The sequence below is a fragment of the Corythoichthys intestinalis genome, chromosome 5 (genome assembly GCF_030265065.1).
Source record: "Corythoichthys intestinalis isolate RoL2023-P3 chromosome 5, ASM3026506v1, whole genome shotgun sequence".
Taxonomy (NCBI): Eukaryota; Metazoa; Chordata; class Actinopteri; order Syngnathiformes; family Syngnathidae; genus Corythoichthys; species Corythoichthys intestinalis.
Window position 1 is genome coordinate 26136949 of NC_080399.1, and position 19335 is coordinate 26156283.

The 19335-nt window shown below is 40.1% G+C and overlaps 1 long non-coding RNA gene across 1 annotated transcript in view; it reads left to right on the forward strand.

Annotated features, from left to right (window-relative positions):
- The first annotated feature begins 11604 nt into the window (after positions 1 to 11604).
- Positions 11605 to 19335, forward strand: part of LOC130916301 (uncharacterized) — a 49351-nt gene continuing 41620 nt past the window's right edge. Inside the window, exons 1-2 of the long non-coding RNA XR_009063244.1 lie at positions 11605 to 11653; positions 17166 to 17298. This is a non-coding gene — a long non-coding RNA (uncharacterized LOC130916301). The remainder of the gene's footprint in view (positions 11654 to 17165; positions 17299 to 19335) is intronic.

Below are 19335 nucleotides of genomic sequence, written 5' to 3' on the forward strand. Positions count from 1 at the left end.
TGCGGTTTTACACAGCGACAGCCAACGATGCACTTCCTTGACAACAACCCCCTCAGACCGGAAGACGACATACCCGCCCACTCCAAGCAATGGCGTCCAAGTTTTTTTTCTTTTGCTTCAAAGGCACAAGAATGCGGACAAAAAAATATATATAAATTAAAAATATTATAAAAACAGTAAGTTAAAGACGACGTTCATCTATGTTTGCTGTTTTTTAATGTTTAATAACAATTCACTAGCGACTGCTCATGCCCAAAGTGAGGGCTGATGTCATCAGAGCAAGAGCGTTCCATTCATATGGTTGCGGAGTAATCCCCACAATCGAATCGTTCCGCTTTGGAGGCCAGAATCGTCTTCGCCTTCCGTTTTTGCCTTCACCGTGTAAAGGCGAGGCCATTCCGCAACACAATCATTGCCTCTTGGAGTCGCAGCGTCCCCCCTTTCTCTTTCCTTCCCTAATTATCTGATTCCACACACCTGTTCATCATTAGCTCTACTCGTTTTCTTTTGTTGGCGATCAGTAGGGACCTACCTCACCGTCTTTAAGCTAAGTTTTTGCCTTGTGATGTTTTTTGCCTCTTGATTTTTTTTGCTTGAACTTTGAAGCCATCCTGTTTTTGCGTTATTTTTGAATAAACCATTCATTGATAAATGCCAATCTCACGCGTCTCGTACATTTGAGTCCAGCCGTGTGTACCCCCCCTTTCTCACATATTTCATGTAACTGCAGTAGTGTGTAACTAAGCATGCGCAAGCATTGATCCTGAGGAGTTAGCATTCTGTGTTTTATGGTCCATCCGTCCGTCCGTCCATCCATCCAGCCATCCATCCATCATCTTCCACTTGTTCCGAGGTCGGGTCGCGGGGGCAGCAGCTTTAACAGGGAAGCCCAGACTTCCCTCTTCCCAGCCACTTCAACCAGCTCCTCCGGGGGGATCCCAAGGCGTTCCCAGGCCAGCCGAAAGACATAGTCTCTCCAGCGTGTCCTGGGTCGTCCACGGGGCCTCCCGCCGGTGGGACATGCCCGGAACACCTCTCCAGGGAGGCGTCCATGAGGCATCCGAACCAAATGCCCGAGCCACCTCAGCTGGCTCCGCTCGACGGCGAGTCCATCTCGGATGACCGAGCTTCTCACCCTATCTCTAAGGGAGAGCCCGGACACCCTGCGGAGGAAACTCATTTCGGCCGCTTGTATCTGGGATCTTGTTCTTTCGATCATGACCCACTGCTCATGACCATAGGTGAGGGTAGGAACGTAGATCGACTGGTAAATGGAGAGCTTTGCCTTTCGGCTCAGCTCCTTCTTCACCACTACAGACCGGTGCAGAGTCCGCATTACTGCAGACGCTGTACCGATCCGCCTGTCGATCTCCCGCTCCCTCCTACCCTCACTCGTGAACAAGACCCCAAGATACTTGAACTCTTCCACTTGGGGCAGGATCTCATCCTCGACCCAGAGAGGGCACTCCACCCTTTTCCGACTGAGCACCATGGTCTCGGATTTAGAGGTGCTGATCTTCATTCCAACCGCTTTACACTCAGCTGCGAACCGCTCCAGGGAGAGTTGGAGGTCACGGTTTGATGAAGCCAATAGCACCACATCATCTGCAAAAAGCAGAGATTCAATGCTGAGGTCACCAAACTGGACCCCCTGAACACTTCGGCTGTGCCTAGAAATTTTGTCCATAAAAATTATGAACAGAATCGGTGACAAAGGGCAGCCTTGGAGCAGTCTAACCCTCACTGGAAACAAATTCGACGTACTGCCGGCATTGCGGACCAAACTCTGACACCGGTCGTACAGAGATCGAACAGCCCTTACCAAGGGGCTCAGTACCCTGTTTTATGGTAATTAAATTACGCTGCCATGTTTTCCGCACAATGACAACAACAACAAAAAAATGCTTTTTAGCATCCCATATCTGTCGAAGTTTTATATGGTTTAGACATTTACATAAATGGGAATCATTTGTCGTGGACTTCATAATACTTGACAGGACACAGGAAACGGGGCCGATCCGTAGGGGGCCTATTTCCAAAAACTTCAAATTCAAATATTTTATAAACCAAAGCTGCTACCGACCTAAAACCAAAACAGGCACCTACCTTAGGCATGTATGAGTCTCCATGAGTAGTGGCATCAAAAAATTCTAAGTCGTTCCCTTATAAAATCCAGATTAATTATTTTTTACGTAACAAAACTTAAAATGGCTATAAAATTCTCCAATTTTACACTAGATGCACAAAAATCAACAAATGCAGAGATAATCACCTATATTTCCAGGATCAACAGCAATATTAAACATATATTTTTTTTATTTACTGCAGGTTTTCAACAGCTAATAAATCACTCACTTTTCACATCAGAAAATTAATACTGCAGAAAATTAAAACATGCAGAATCAATTATAAATAAAATGTAAATAGATTATTAATAAAGCCGTTGTTGAGAAAGCTGCTGTAGATGTTCTTCCAAAGGTAAACCAAGATCTGCTTGTTCCCATCGGCGTAGGGGTTGGTGTAGGACCAGGTGCTCTCGGGGAGCTCAAGGCTGGCGTAGTAGCCAGCATTGGTGGCGTGGCCTCTAAAGCTGACCGAGTGGATGTCAAACCCCACTTCAGTCAGCATTTTGATGGCCGCGTCGAGCTCAACCCGGACGTCATCCATGGTGGACGCCACTTTCGGTGTCATGCAGACCATCTCTGAGAAGGTGCCCAGTGCCAAGTGAGCGTGCCCTGACAACAGCACCTTGGCCACCTCCCCGTCTTCCGTCATCTCGTGCAGGCCCCCTCCGAGGAGCAGGGTGTGCACCTCGTCGATGCCCTGGTGGAGAACTTTCTCACTCTTGTTTAACGACCTGGCGAAGGCCTGGAAGAGGGGATGGGTCGACCCCGACCCTATATGTGGTGGATTTGGTCACACGTTTCACTCTTTTCACATGGTAGTATGAGGCCCATCTCCACGCTGAGTAGCCTGTACATTTTAGGGCTAGCCCTGTAAAAAATAGCACAACTGATCAAAAAGGCACTACTGTCCCTCCTCTGGCACTTAATTTTCTGACTAAGGAGGAGTTGGGCCTTCATCAAGTTTAGCAGGTTGCGCTGCTCAGCAGCCAGGTCCTTGACATCAATGTCCTTGACCGCCTCCACCACCATCTTCACCTTGTCGTTTTCCTCAACGCTGTAGTTGTTAAGAAAGGCCAGGGCATTGGTAACCTGGCTCACCCTTGTGAAGACGTCTCTGGCCGTTCAAGATGTGGCGCAGCCTGCTGTTGGCGATCTTGATGCCGCCTTTGGCCATGACGAAGCTCCCGGTCTCTCCAATCCTCAGCACATTGGCCATGGCGGGCAGCACTCCCAGCACGGGCTCATACGTGAGGAGGGTGAGGAACTACCTGTTCGGCTCTATGGCGTCCTTGTCCAGGGTGATTCTGAAACGAAAATCCAATATAAAAACTAAAAACCCGGCTAAAAAATGTATTTTCAGAGCTAAAGTGTCTTTTATCTTCAGCGAGTTGTGGAGAAAACTTGCCTATAGTGTGTAGGTATCTCTGTCTTGATCTTATCATTGAGGTCCTCGAGGCAGGTGAATTTGTCGCTATCCATGAACTTTTGCTACATCCTCGCCGCCTCTGCAACCTGTATCAACATACTGGCCGTCGATGTGGCCATGGACGTAGACCTCTTGAAGGCGCTTCCTGCATGCAGGGCGGATAGACCGTACTGTGACGAAAATTGGTCGGCACAGCGTCCTCTCTAAGCCGCTTTCACTGCCTCTGCCTCCCTCCATGGACTGTGGGCATCACTTTAAAGTCACTCTGTTTGAAGTGCAAGGAGCAGCAGTACCTTTCCGCACTTGGGTCATCATTCTCGGCCCTCTTTATGTTTTTGAGCCACCTGGCCCTCAGCTTGTCATCCCTGGGGAATTTGTGGAGACTGATCGGGGTCCCCAAAGTTACCTGCTCTTGGACGGCTGCTAGGTGGGAAAGGTATCCAGTTTTGCAGCCCACAACCCAACACTTCTTCCCCATGGTTTTTCACTGAAAGTTATTAAATTGAAATGTTACATAAAATAAAACACGTAAAAGCAGATTGTTTTTTAATATGGACGCAGAAACTTCTAAATAAAATTTAGAGGTACGAAATCCAACATGGCCCCCGTAGCAAAACAAAGAGCTTTTTACATTGAAATTCTTGTGAATGAATGCTTAAATAGCTGAATTCTTTATAGATACGGACTTAAACAGTCTCGATTCTTGGTTAAAAGCAAAAGAAACCGTGCGGTAGTATTTATTTTACGTAAATATGGCAAATGTGCGGCTCGTCTTTATGGTTATGGTGTAATACTTATATAGCGCTTTTCCACCTTTCAAGGCACTCAAAGCGCTTTACACTATCTCGCCATCCATCTACTTTAAGTTCACTGTGGCGCTGCCTTTCCACAAGTCCACAGCAAAGAGCTTTTTATGTTGAAATTCTTGTGAATAAATGCTGAAATCCCTGATTTCTTTATAGACGTAAAACAGTCTCGATTCTTGGTTAAAAGCAAAAGAAACCGTGCAGGGAGCATATATTTTACGGAAATATGGCGAATGTGCGGCTCGTCTTTAAGTTCACTGTGGCGCTGCTTTACCATCAGTCCACAGCATAGAGCTTTTTACGTTGAAATTCTTGTAAATAAATGCTTAAATCCCTGAATTCTTTATAGATATGGATGTAAAACAGTCTCTATTCTTGGTTAAAAGCAAAAGAAACCGTGCAGGAAGTATTTGTTTTACGTAAATATGGCAAATGTGCGGATTGTCTTTAAGTTCACTGTGGCGCTGCTTTACCACAAGTCCACAGCATAGAGTTTTTTACATTGAAATTCTTGTGAATAAATGCTTAAATCCCTGAATTGTTTATAGCTATGGACATAAAACAGTCTCCATTTTTGGTTAAAAGCAAAAGAAAGGTAGCAGATATTTTACGTGAATATGGCAAATGTGCTGCTCGTCTTTAAGTAATATGTCGAAGAATGACACCAATGTCGTATCGATTCCCATTCTCCCATTGATTTTTTTTCACAATTCGAAATGCATGCATGGTACAAAAAAATGGTAATAATTACCTTGAATCCTCGAACAAATCACTCCCGATACAATCCTTGTTGATAGTATACGGTCCAGATTTCGTACTTTTTGAATGTAATTCCATCTTTGTGCTCAAAGCCATGTGTGAGAGTCATTCCCACCGACTTTTAATAAATGAAGCTGAGGCACACAGCCCCCTATGGGCAGGCGGGGCGCAGTGAATGCTAAATGTGTCCTGTCAAGTATTTGGATGGTAATGCATTTCTCATGTTGATATGTGGAAAAAAAATAAAATAAAATTTGGGTACCTTAAAATTGTGTTCGAGTCTCATTGCACACAATCTTGGTTGACTGCTGAAAATACGTATAAAGGGATCCTCCTCATTGTTGTTTTATAGAGAGTCACCTACATTGTTTTTCTCTGCACGTCACAATATAGAATAATTTTTGCAATTTAATGTTGCCCATCTATGTAGTATAGTGGATTAAATTAGGTAGCAATTGAACTGAAATTTGAGAATGAGTTCATTTTTGTAGGTTAATGAAAAATATCCAAAATTGTCCTTCAAATATCACTTCAACCTAGAATGACAGGCTTCCTGTCCCTTTTTGGGAATAATGATCACTTTTTAAAAATGGTAATAAAATTTGTTGTACATGTATTTATGATAAACAGGCTTACAAAATGTCATGTTACTAAGTGACATTTTTTCAAACTTAATTTCAATCCTTCAAATTTTAATTTTATTAATTTTTAGCTTTACACCTAACATGAAACGGGCGGCTTTAGCAGGTGGGTGTTCAAAACCCCTCCCAGCCACCCCCATCCATAACGACGCGGCCACTCGTCACACGCAGACAGGAAATGGACAGCCACTTTTGGGAAATCCAATTGGCTTGTCATCGGCTGTGGGAAAAAGATTGAATCATGAAGACATTTGAGGTGATTTAATGGTGTTAACATGCGCACACTGGCGCTCCGTAGTTTCAAAGCTACAACTGCTTTCTTGATGATTGAGTTGGCCGTAAAATCAGTCACTTCTCCAGAGTCTGTTTGACTGCCAGAAATGGATGGGCATTATCAGGAGTTCTGAAAGTGATCCGTTTTTAGACAAACTGGTGATGGATTTCACTTTTAACAGCCACTTTAACTCCACTGGATCTCTATTCTTTCTTTTTCTTGCATCCAATGTGTGTGGCTCAAGTTATGGTGGGCAATGAGGAGATGTTAAGGCCTCGGTTTTCCTTTAATCTGAGGCTGGCGGTCTGTAAAATGCTCTTTAGAGCCAATCAGAAGCCATTGGAATCAGTTTAAAGAAGTGCTCATTGTTATGGAGAAATGATCGCAGTAAAGAAGCTAAAACATTCCAAATATTTGAAAGTGTAGCATAAAAAAAAAAAAGAGAAGTTGAAAAAGTACCCCAAAAAATCTACGCATTTAAAAGTACCGTTACCATCGTAAAAATTCACTCAAGTACTGGTGTAAAAGTTTAGTCAAAGTAAAGGTAAAAAGTGGTTCATTTAAAATTTACACTTACTTATTAAGTTACTTTGTGTGTGTGGGGGTGGGGGGGGGGGGGGGTACAGGGCTGTGGCCCTATAATTGGCAAAAACGAGTATGGGTGTGCACTTTTATATATGAAGTATTTTAACGAAGATTTCGCTTAAGCTGAGATATCCGACGGGGATATTTGAGATACGTCGCTAACGCTAACATAGGAACGAAACTCGTTTGGAACTCTTTCATAACTGGAAGACTTCCTTTGTTAACAATTGTGGTTTACCTTGACTTTTAGGTTTACGATGTCAGTGTCTGTCATTGATATCAGATATCCTGCATAAAGCTGGGCATCTAGTGCACGCAGTCTGTGAGCCAATGGGGACGGGCATCGTCACTCGTCGGCCAATAGCATACCGCATGTAACACATCACCATTGCTCATAAATATTCATGGCGTTAGCAGCTGTTTCGGGAGGGGGGGGGGGGTCAAACTCACGTTTGTCCCTCATGCTAGATGCATGTAAATAGTGTACGAACGAGATCTTTACTGAGTTAAACCTACCAATTCTGTCCGAAAATGATGCCCCTGGTGCCAAATTCACTGGTAAAGATGTGGTAGAACATACAAATGTTCAGGTAAAGAGATGGCTTGACCGTCGAGGGCTGAAAAATGGGGAAAAGAGCCGACCTGAGAGACTTCAGAGGTAGCTTTTTTATTGACCCCTTTTTCTTGCCTTACGCCACTGACAATGACATTCTCCTGTTTCAACAAGCTATCCTTTACCACCATATGCCCTGCCTTTGTTATATATTATATCCTCTGGTTGCAAATGCTACTCAGTGATAACCAACGAACACATTTAATTAGTTCATTAATAACAAATCTTAATACTATTAATTTATTTATCCTCCCTACTAAGGTTGTTTCAACAGAAAAGGTAAAGCTGTTAAATCTAGAGCCTACCTGTAGGCATGAACAGGCTTACTACAAAAAGACCAAGGCCAAACATGGCTAATTTATTGAGATATCCGTATTTTAGAAAAATAGGCTTTAATGACTGTTGTGATATATGAATAAAATTTAATTTTTTTCCGGTCATTCAATGTCAGACAGAAGCAGCACGGCAAAACGCCACACTGAAAAAATCAAAATGACTTACCTCTTCAGGGCAGGCTGTGGCAGGCAATAGATCAGCCCCAACCAAATGTTTACTGCATATGAAGGTGAATGGCTTCGCCTTGCTGGCGTTAAACTGGTCTTTTGGACGTCCGCACAAGTGATCCATTGTTCACATTTTTTCCCTCTTTTTTGACTTCGGGAAACATATGAAGAAAACATCCTTCATATGTGGATGGTCGTAATGTCTAGAGACGTTTCTACAAGCAGCAGTGTTTTCTCGGCATGTTCTTTTTTTGAAAGATTACCGGCAGAAAACAAGCAGTACAAGCATGGGTTGTATGCGAGCGCGCTTCTATGTTGATCCCCTTCCGGTTTACGATAGTGACGTCACATAGCCTTGCAGTCTAAAAATAGCATTTGTGCGGAACGCTATTCCATAAATATCAGTGTAGTTAATGGATCATGTACTTTAAAAAAGCTATAAACTGCTCAATTTTTGACTGATTTTTAAACTGCTTGATTCATCATAAACGTCAGAGATACAGTAATTTTAATACATAATTACGAATATTTATAATATTTTCTCAAAATCCAGTCAGAATCATAGCCACGCTAATACCTTTTGTTATAAATAAAATAAATCAGTCAAAAATTCAGTGAGTTGCACAGTTGTTAGTGTGTAGCATTGAAGAAACAAATGCTATGGCTTCTATAACACAACATTGCTAATTAGTATGGCTAACATTGGGTGCCCGAATGTCGTGTTTGCCCGGACATGTCCACTTTTTACATCCTGTTCTGGGCGTCCGGCAGAGTTTTATAAATTTATGAAAATATCCGTTTTTTTGACTGATGATTTGTACAGAATTGTACGGTACTGTCGGGCTTGTGATGTGTTCCCAAAGAGCCTGCTCAGTTGTTAAGACTTGCGTTCAATACGTATATAATCAAATGCTCACGTACTGTACCTAAAAGTATAATGAAGTCAAAAATACCTTTATTCTACTTTGGATACAAATTTGCACATGCGTGCGCCGTCACAGACTGGCTTTATCATGGCGTCAACTGTCAATTCTCACTCACTAACAAATCTTTGTCACGACAGGAGCTCAAAGGCTATCGGTATGTAATGTTGCTAACCTTTCGGCAACTGTTTACTTCTGTGGGAGCTTTTTACTGGTGTGATCTGTAAAATCCCATTTGGTGTAGCATCGTTACATTGCCGTTGAATGTAAACTTTTACAGACCCCACTCACCAACGTCACACAATGACGTGTCACTGTATTGTGCCGCCATATTGTCCGTCATTGTCCGTATTCTCAATGGTCTCAATTTATCGTGCAATTTATAGTGCAATTAATGGAAGCCCCGGTGCTTTCAGACGTTGTAAACTCATTGGATGTGTTGCATAAAAGGCGTTATGTGGAAAAGCTTTGATCGATCCAGTCGCCAGATCCATATTTGATGCCTAAATCGATATTTTTCGACTCGCTGTCTTCGCCGTATCTGCCTGACATCTGCTACCCTGATATTTACAACTATCTTGTCCACAGAAACTCAGCGTATCCTCACGAAAGTTCGAAAAACTTTAAGAGCAGCACTCTAAGCAACATTACCCCGTGTAACCCTTTCCTTCCAATTTTCTAAAATGGCGACAATCAATAAAAAAAAAAGTTGACTGCGTCGCTTCAAGGATAGGTGGATATTGGACTATTTCTTCAATAAAATACGCAACTGTGTCTGCCTCATTTGCAAAGAGACAGTCGCTGGTTTCAAAGAGTTCGATGTGAGGGGATATTACTAAACAAGACACGCTGACATGTATGACAAGACGGAAGATACGCAACGAGAAATTAAAGCAGCTTGAAGCTAATTTGATTTCACAGCAGCAGTATTTCGCAAGAGCCCGAGGGTCGAAAGAGAACGCCACAAAGGCGAGATTGTTGAAATTATGAATTAAAAAAATAAAAAAAAATAAAGCAATTGTGACACACAGAAGGGCTTGCTAAAAATTCTTTAAATGTATTGTTCTATGTAAATCAGCCCAGGTAGCCCCCCACATTTTTACCACACCAAATCTGGCCCCCTTTGCAAAACGTTTGGACATCCCTGTTTAACTGATGATCCGTAGACAAGGCCATTTTCTTTCACTTGTTACCAGCTAAATATTATTCATAAAATAATGATGGTGGAGGAAATAAGCATTTTGAATTTGAAACTGTATGTTGTCGGCGATTCGCCTCGTAATGATCTTAATTGTGGTTGTCAGCTCAAAACCCTCTAAATATATATTAAATGCATCTTACCAGATATAAAATGACTACTACATAATCTGTGGTGATCGTTTGGTGCCCAGTTTTCTCGTCGAATTGCAGCAGTCCATCTCGCTGTCCTCTCCGGGTTTCTCGGAATACGGTAGAACTTCAAGTCTCTCCGTCTATCTTCTCTGTTACTGCAGCCAACCGCCACACACGCCTTCACCATTTTGATTATTAATGTTAATGAGCAGAAAAACACGCCATAATAGGAGGAATTTACGTAGCGGTAATGCGTAAACACGACGAGCTGACGGACAATATGGCGCGGAGGCGTGGTTGCGACGTCATGTGAGTGGGGTCTATAGCAATGTTTGATTTTTGCCTTGGCTATCGGTTCAAGTTGTCAGTGAGGTAAGCTGCGCTAGGCATTATGTAATATGCAGTTTTGACGTACTGCTTTTGGAAACATGCTGGTTAAATGGTTTGTCTGTTTATTTCGGTTATTGTTTGCGTGTAATCTAGAACATTGAATGAGAATAATAACTGAGTGGAATAACAATTTGCCACTGACAATTGTAGTGGTTGTCATACGGTTTAATGTACATTATTTTACTGGAAAGAGAAATGAGTATTTTTTTTTTGTTAAAGCTGGATTTTCTACAGAAGAGGTGTAATTTAGAATAGTGTTCCTGATGATTTATTGGTACAGTAAGAATTAAAAAGACAACTATCATTTTGTCTGTTTCAAGGATTCACCATTACAGAAGAGGCTTTTTTTAAATTTATTTTTTAATTTTTTAAAATCACTATATAATTCCTACGTTTTTTGTATTATTATTTTAGGAATAACAAAGTCTGTTAGGTAACCTCTGCGAATTTGAATTTGTGTTTTTGGATATAGCTATTTATTTATTTATTCATTTATATATTAATAAAACTATTTTTTTCTATCCAGGAGGAGGCACACTTTAAATATATTAAAGTGATAAGGCATCTTTGAGTGAACTTCAAGTAAAGTTTAAGGATCTCGAGGGTGAGCTGAGTGTCCTCTTTTTTCGAAATAAAAATATGGTCACCCTAGGGCTAGGCTAAAATAATTTACATCACATTAAGAGCAGCACTATGTTTAAAAAAAAAATGGGTGCCGTTACAATTGCGCTCATATAGTAATGAGTCTACGGTACCTTACTTATAAGTAATTTTCTATCATGTCTGTTGATTTGTTTGTCTTCCCCATTTTGAACCTTCAAAAATGTAACGTTTTCAAAATAACATTTGACTTTGAGTAGATTTTTACACCAGTATTTTAACTTGGGTAAAATTCCATCATGGTAACAATACTTGTATAGATGCTTTTCGAACATTCCTCACCCCTGATAATGTTGTAGCAAGTCTTATTTATTTATTTATTTTATTTTATTGAATCTCATTAATACATCGATCAGAAAAGGACTTAAGTGCAATATAGACAAATTCTAATGTTTTTTCCCCCCAAAATTTTAATCTGATGCGATTATCAATAAAATAAAGAAAATAAATGTCAAACTACAAAATTTTACTCCAGTGGAGGTTGGTTTCTGTAGTACCACCGTGTGCCTCAACATGCTGGGCAGCATTGAGCTCTGCCAGAAAAAATGCAGCAAAGTTAAAAGCAAGAAGAGGAAGCAGAGGTCACCAACGATTCTAAACTTCACATCAAAAACTGTGAGTTTGTTTTGTATTTTATCTTTGCTTTTCAATGAGACTGTCCTGATTCACACAACCCGTCTATGTCCTTCAGCATTTTTAAAAATTTAAGCAGATGATAACACTTTAACATGAAATTGCAGTATACGTTTTTTGTTGAACGTTTTTGGTGTTTAACTACAGGATACAATTCTTTGTAAGGATTACATGAAACGCACACTATACTAAATTTGCATGTTTGAAGTTTTTGGGGTTTTTAACATGTCATATATGGTTTAGCTATATTGAAGCATTTTTCTCCTATCTCGGGTGAGTCTTAAACATATCCCCCGCTATAAACAGCGCTTTCTGTATATTTCATCTTATCCTGCACACAAGGACTTCATCCCTTCAAGTCCATGTGCTGAACACTTTGCCTTCTCCTTGTTGCTGATGAGCTGACCACATCCTCGCAATACTTCACAAGACAAATAATTGAACTCTTCAACAAGCCCCCTTGATGGACAAAAATTGCTCCTCCAGCCACCACTTCTCCTTCTAGGCTTTGTTCTCCAAAAGCAACAACACCAACCAAGCGGCCACAAATGAGGAGGCCTTTTGCACAAAACACACCTCGCAGCAATGATAACACATAAGAGCGGCGGCACTTGCTTGCATTTACGCCTCCGGCTTGGCTGATTTGCAGCCATTAGAGGCGGCCCCGGCTTGTTGTACAAATAGTAATAAAGAAGCCTTCAAAAGAGATATGTGATCTTAAAAGAGTTGTTTTATCCTGGCACGCCATGACTGATGCCACCATCAGCAGTTAGCAGCAATCAAGGCAGCCAGTAGAAAATGGAGTGGATTATTTTTCTGGTCATTAGGTGGCAGTGTGCACCCACAGAATGTGTGTGTTGGCAGAGGAAGGACGCCTTGAGGGTTGTTCAATGGATTTAATTAGACAGAAACAGATACTCACATGTTCATTTCTCTGCAGTCTTTCTGTTGGGGAAAGAAGGAAAAAGAAAAAAAATGCATTATGCTCCAATGGACACTGCACATATAGAGTCAGTGATAAAGGCCAAGAGTTAAGACCCAGTTTCACACCTCTTGGAGGCGGCCATTACTGCAGGTATAGCTGTCAGAGTAGCAGGAGGACTGCTAAAATACACTAAAAAGAAGTCATCAAAAGTAAGTTTTGAAGACCACGCCCGTTTGAGTCCAACAAAGAAAACCCTCATTTCGTGACACCCACAATAAGTTGACTGTCAGCACTTTGTTTGGAGTCAGTTGTTCAAAGGGTTGCTGAAAGTACAAGTCATACAGTAAATTGGACTAAAAGTGGCATAGTAACTTTTTTTTTTTCATTTTATTTTGATTTGTTTTAGGTACAGCTAGGTTTTAAATATGCTGCCGAAAAACGTTCTGCAAAATCCTTACGCATGGACAAGTAGAGGTTATACTTTTTGCACAGATGTCTGCTTATGCTGAATCTAAATGTTGACGTTCATGCTGCAATATGGAACTTATCTATTAAATTTAGGGCTGTCAAAATTATTGCGTTAACGAGCGATAATTATTTTTTTTTTAAATTAATCATGTTAAAATATTTGACGCAATTAACGCACTTGCCCAGCTCAGACAGAATTAAATGACAGAAGAGTGAAAGGCCCAATTGTTAATTGTGTTTTGAGGAGTTCTGCTGCCCTCTGCTGGCGTTTGGGTGCGACTGATTTTATAGGCTTCAGCACCCAGGAGCATTGTGTAAGTAATTATTGACATCAACAATGGCGGGCTACTAGTTTTATTTTTTGATTGAAAATTTTACACATTTTATTAAAACGAAAACATTAAGAGGGGTTTTAATATAAAATTTCTATAACTTGTACTAACATTTTTCTTTTAAGAACTACAAGTCTTTCTATCCATGGACCGCTTTAACAGAATGTTAATAATGTTAATGCCATCTTGTTTATTTATTGTTATAATAAACAAATACAGTCCTTATGTACTGCATGTTGAATATATATATCCATCTTGTGTCTTATCTTTCCATTCCAACAATAATTTACTGAAAAATATGGCATATTATATAGATGGTTTGAATTGCGATTAATTGCGATTAATTACGATTAATTAATTTTTAAGCTGTAATTAACTCGATTAAAAATTTTAATCGTTTGACAGCCCTAATCAAATTACTTTCATTTTCCATCATTCCCATTAAAAACGCTGATATTGAATCTTGCCAAATTTCTCATTGTCTCTTTCACGTCAACAAGAATAGGTCTCATAAATGTGTAAAATAAGTGTGAAGGGTTCAGTGGCAACCCATTCATTGTGTATGTGGGAGGGAATTTCTCGGCGAAAGTGAGTGGCGGCGGCATTTTTGAACGGAGCGGAAAGTCTTGAGTAAATTTTTTCGCCGAGGGGAGGTGGCCAAAATAGAGACTTGTTCTATTTTCACATCGCTGGCGCGCGGACGTCAACAGCGCATCCAATAGCAGAGGGGCAGTCATACTGATATCTGTGCTATCAGGCTGTTTCGGCACACGCAATTCACAGTGCTTTTTTAAAGTTTCGTGAGCTCTGGGACACTCAAAAAATGACTGTCACACCTCGCCTTGCTAAGCTAAAGGATACCTCTTTGTGCGTTTGTGTGGAAATGTCGTTCACGAATAACAAAAAAAACTTCACCATCTTATTGAAATTAGTAAAACTCTTTACACGGCTATTATAATGCCCCCTACTCCTTGAAATAGGAAAAGTCGATGTTTTCTAGTGCAACAATGAAAAATAAGCCATCCTATGTCGCTCCTCCGGTTTTGCACTTGCCGTGGGCTAGTATCACCCAGTCTAACACACTAAAATGTAAAAATACAGTGGTATAACTAATCATCATTTGACATAACTGATACTGTAGTTCAAATACATTTGTGTTTAGCACAAAAAAAAAAACAACAACAAAAAATGGGTTAAGCTAGTTAATAGTAACAGGACGCACGAAAACGGCACAAGGACCAATGTCTGAAATTGAAAAGGTATTCGACCTTTCGATTTGACGCAGCATCTTTGGTTGAAATCCAGGGCTCACCCTCACTCTGAATTACGAATTTAGGAAAACATCAACATTTGCTGCAGGTATCTGAGAAAATGTCATATTTCTACAGTTTATTGCTGAACTTCATTGCCAACCCATGCTTCTATAATATTCTGACAAGAGACCACTGTAGTCACCCTACAATGTTTTTAAAAAGCAGAACAAAAAGAGTCTGTCTAATTGAATCACAGGGAAAATGCGTCAGTGTTGGTGACATTGGTGGAGGGACAAGGTGGAGCCTGAGGAACAATAGTCAGAGCATAGAAGTAGAAAGAGTGGCTTGGCCCTACCACTAACCTTCACATGCATATTAAAAGCAAGGCGCCACCTCATGCAAATGAGAATTTGCCGGCAAAAAGCGGCGTTAATGAAGCCGGCCATTGAACTCCTCGTGCTGAGATCGCCCGCGCCATAAATAGTCCATTTGGCTGCCGGCCAGCCAGCAGAGGGACGAGAGCGTGAGGAAGAGGGTCTTTATTGTGTTATGACAGACAGACACGAGGCGCACAAGATACGGGCTTTCCTTTCTACGTTAATTAAAGAAAGGATCAATTAACAGTGATGAAAAAGCACGGCGGCGCGCTGCCTCGCTGATAGGCCAATCAAGCCTTGAAATGCAGAGATGTTGGCATGTTTTATCTCACAGAACTTAATTGCAATTTTCCAGAGGGGATGACGTGATCAAAATGAGTGGACTCCAATGAGCTGCACGCAAGTTGTAGTATTTATTCAATGCCTTTGCTTCACACATTTCTGGATGCGGTTTTTTTGAGGAACAATTTTTCCGCACGTGATCCTAATTTCACCATTCATATAATGCCACCGTTAACCTTTTAACTTTTTAACTAAATTGTCACAAAAACAATATAGCTCTCTGAAAAAGCAAAAAAAAAAAAAAAATCTAGATAATATAAATTGAATTCAGAGGTTTGCTTTCAAATATACAATGCATATTTGCTGAATTCCATAAAACATGCCAAAACTGAGAGCTTGGTAGTATTGAAACACATTCATTTCTATTTCATCATCTCAGCTGCCTGTCCTAAGTTGCCCCTCACACACTAAATAGGAACTAGTGGTTATCCCCCACAATTAGAGCCGTGCATTTTCCTACCTGGTTATGCCTGCATCCTGAAAATGCATCTCGCCTGCCTGCGGATAGGGTTTGGCTGCGGTGGCTTCAGAGTGCCTCATTATCAGTTGTGAGTGCCTGCATCTCACGTTGAGAATGGCTGAAGTGTGAGTAGTGGAGGCTTTAAATGCTCATACACTTTTGTTTCCTTTTTCCTGAAGACATCTGCAAAGACCAGCTTTCGCTCTCACTGTGGCGCAAATGACCACACATTACCGACAGTTTGAGCCACCGTTTGTTACACTAAAAGAATACTTCACCTGGTTAAGCCAGACGATATTTATAAGTGATGAAATAGCAGCCTACCGAGTAGTAAGGCTTTTCCTAGACTAGAAGTAAATAACACCGAGACAGTATGTACCTTTCATTGTTGCAGAAATATTGTATACCGTATTTTTCGGACTATAAGTCGCCCCTGAGTATAAGTCGCACCAGCCATAAAATGCCCAACAAATAGGAAAAAAAAACCTATATAAGTCGCACTTTGAGGGAAAATTAACTTGATAAAATCCAACACATAGAACAGATATGTCATCTTGAAAGGCAATTTAAAATAAAAATACAATAGAGAACAACATGCTGAATAAGTGTACAATATGATAATGTTACATGATGCATAAACAACAAAATGCGAACGTAGCTGATATATTAGCTTAACATAGCTATTTAGAGTTATTCAGATAACTATAGCATAAAGAACATGCTAACAAATTTACCAAACCATCAGTGTCACTCCAAAACACCAAAATAACACGTGGAATGATATAATAATGTGTTGATAATTTCACACATAAGTCGCTCCGGAGTATAAGTCGCACCCCCAGCCAAACTATGAAAAGAAATGTGACTTATAGTCCGAAAAATACGGTAATAATATATATGCTTATTTTAAGAAGAGGAGAAGGAAAATAAACGACTACGGAGAACTTGGAAAGTTTTCTCGTTTGTGTCCCCATGGCTCTTTAGCCATCTGAGCGATGATGTGAAAGACACCTTGGCTTACCAGAAAAGGTTTACCAGCTTGGCTTCCCCTCATGCTTTCTCTAACAAAATTAATTTTTGGAAAAAAAAATTTTTTTTAATATTTGAGATGTTGAATGGTGTGCTCCAAAAATTACTTTGAATAATTTCGATTTTTTAAAAATGATTTTTCACACTCTGTTAGCAATTTATCACATTCCTAAAATTCGTACTTGCTGTATGTCCACAAAATATTTTGGTTAGGTTTACAAACTTAATAAGTTGCTGTGTTTTCTAATGTCCCGAGTTAATATTTAGACCAGCTGTTTTCAATGAGTTTATTTGGTTTGTTTTTGCAGACTCGGACTGGTGTATATACCTCACTTATAGATGTACGTACATCGATAACAGCAAGCTGAAGCCTCTTAAGGAGCTCCTCAACTGGATCAATTCATTGTGGAAAAAGAGGCTCCATGTGAAGAAGTCTTATTGGTAGGACAGCTTTTGCTGTGCTTGATGTCATCTGCCTTTGAAAACTGTTTCCAAAGGATGCATTTGTGCCTACATTGAGCGCACTTAAATTGTGTCAAGTTGCGCTGGTGGTTTTTTGGACCGCCGCCATGCACCTATTTTTAATCATTTATCCCGTTAATATAACAATATTAGCCACGATCAAACACATAGACATATTGTCATTTCCTTGGGAACACAGCCCACGGAAAGCTCATTTCCTGTTGAGAAAAGACTGCGTAACCCCAACTGACCTGCAGATCTTCCCATTAGCACGAGAACACGTTTAAGGCAAAGCTCGTTGAGCCACCTCAGCTGGATTTTAGGAATGGCCTTCTGTTGATGTTTTTTTTCCCCCATTTTTTTTCTCCCTTCTCTTCCCACACAAGCCATGCCAGTGATAGGACAAATTCCTCTTGGGAGCTTGATTTTCAAAACTTTGAAGCTAATTTCCCGTTTTAGCACAATTGCTTTTGTTGTTTCTGTGGTGTTGAGAAAGGCGGCGTCGATACCCTTGACTAATTAAGATAATCCCTGTCTATCTTTAAACAATCCCCCAGTGGAAGGACGACTTGAAGTCTCCAAGTCAAGGTTTCTCAAACTTTGTGGGTCCAGGATTTTTTTTTTTTTTTTGGTGAACAGTAAATGTTGTAGGAATTAAAACTGCCATTTTTCACAGAAAAAAAATCACTGTGTTATGAAAATAAACACCTATTTTCCCAAGATTATTATCATAATATATTGTCTTCCCTGTCATGATGATGACTTTTAGCTTCTTGATGCCGAAGAACTATGTACACTTTTTTAAACTAGATATTGTCGAGTACTTACCGTATTTTTCGGACTATGAGTCGCACCAGGGTATGTCGCATTTTCCGGACTATGAGTTGCACCAGGGTATAGGTCGCATTTTTGGGGGAAATTTACTTGATACAATCCAGCACCTAGAACAGATGTCATCTTGAAAGGCAATTTGAAATAAAAATACAATAGAGAACAACATGCTGAATAGGTGTACGGTATGATAATGTTACATGATGCATTAACAACGAAACGCGAACATGGCTGGTATGTTAACGTAACATAGCTATTAAGAGTTATTCACTATAACTATAGCATAAAGAACATGCTAACAAGTTTACCAAACCATCAGTGTAACTCCAAAACACCAAACACCAAAATAACATGTAAAATGATATCATAATGTGTTAATAATCTCACACGTCTCTCCAGAGTATAAGTCGCACCCCCAGCCAAACTATGAAAAAGAACTGCGACTAATAGTCCGAAAAATACGGTACCATCTTTCGATCCAAAAGCTCTTTGTAGCATTTATCATCGAGTGTAAAGACACAGCTGTGAATGGGCACAACCAGGCAATGTTTGGGTTTTATATAGGGCTGTCAAAGTATTAAAATTTTTAATCGAATTAATCACAGCTTAAAAATTAATTAATCGTAATTAATCCCAATTCAAACCATCTATAAAATATGCCATATTTTTCTGTAAATTATTGTTGGAATGGAAAGATAAGACATAAGACGGATATGTACATTCAACATACTGTACATAAGTACTGTATTTATTTATTATAACAATAAATCAACAAGATGGCATCAGCATTCTGTTAAAGTGATCCATGGATAGAAAGACTTGTAGTTCTTAAAAGACAAATGTTAGTACAAGTTATAGAAATTTTATATTAAAACCCCTCTTAATGTTTTCATTTTAATAAAATTTGTAAAATTTTCAATCAAAAAAACTAGTAGCTCGCCATTGTTGATGTCAATAATTACACAATGCTCATGGTGCTTAAACCCATAAAATCAGTCGCACCCAAGCGCCAGCAGAGCGTGACAAAACACCAAAAAACACAAGTAACAAGTGGACATGACACTGTGCTGTCATTTTAATCAGTTTGAGTGGGGCATGTGCGTTAAATGCGTCAAATATTTTAACGTGGTTAATTAAAAAAATGAATTACCGCCCGTTAACTTGATAATTTTAACAGCCCTAGTT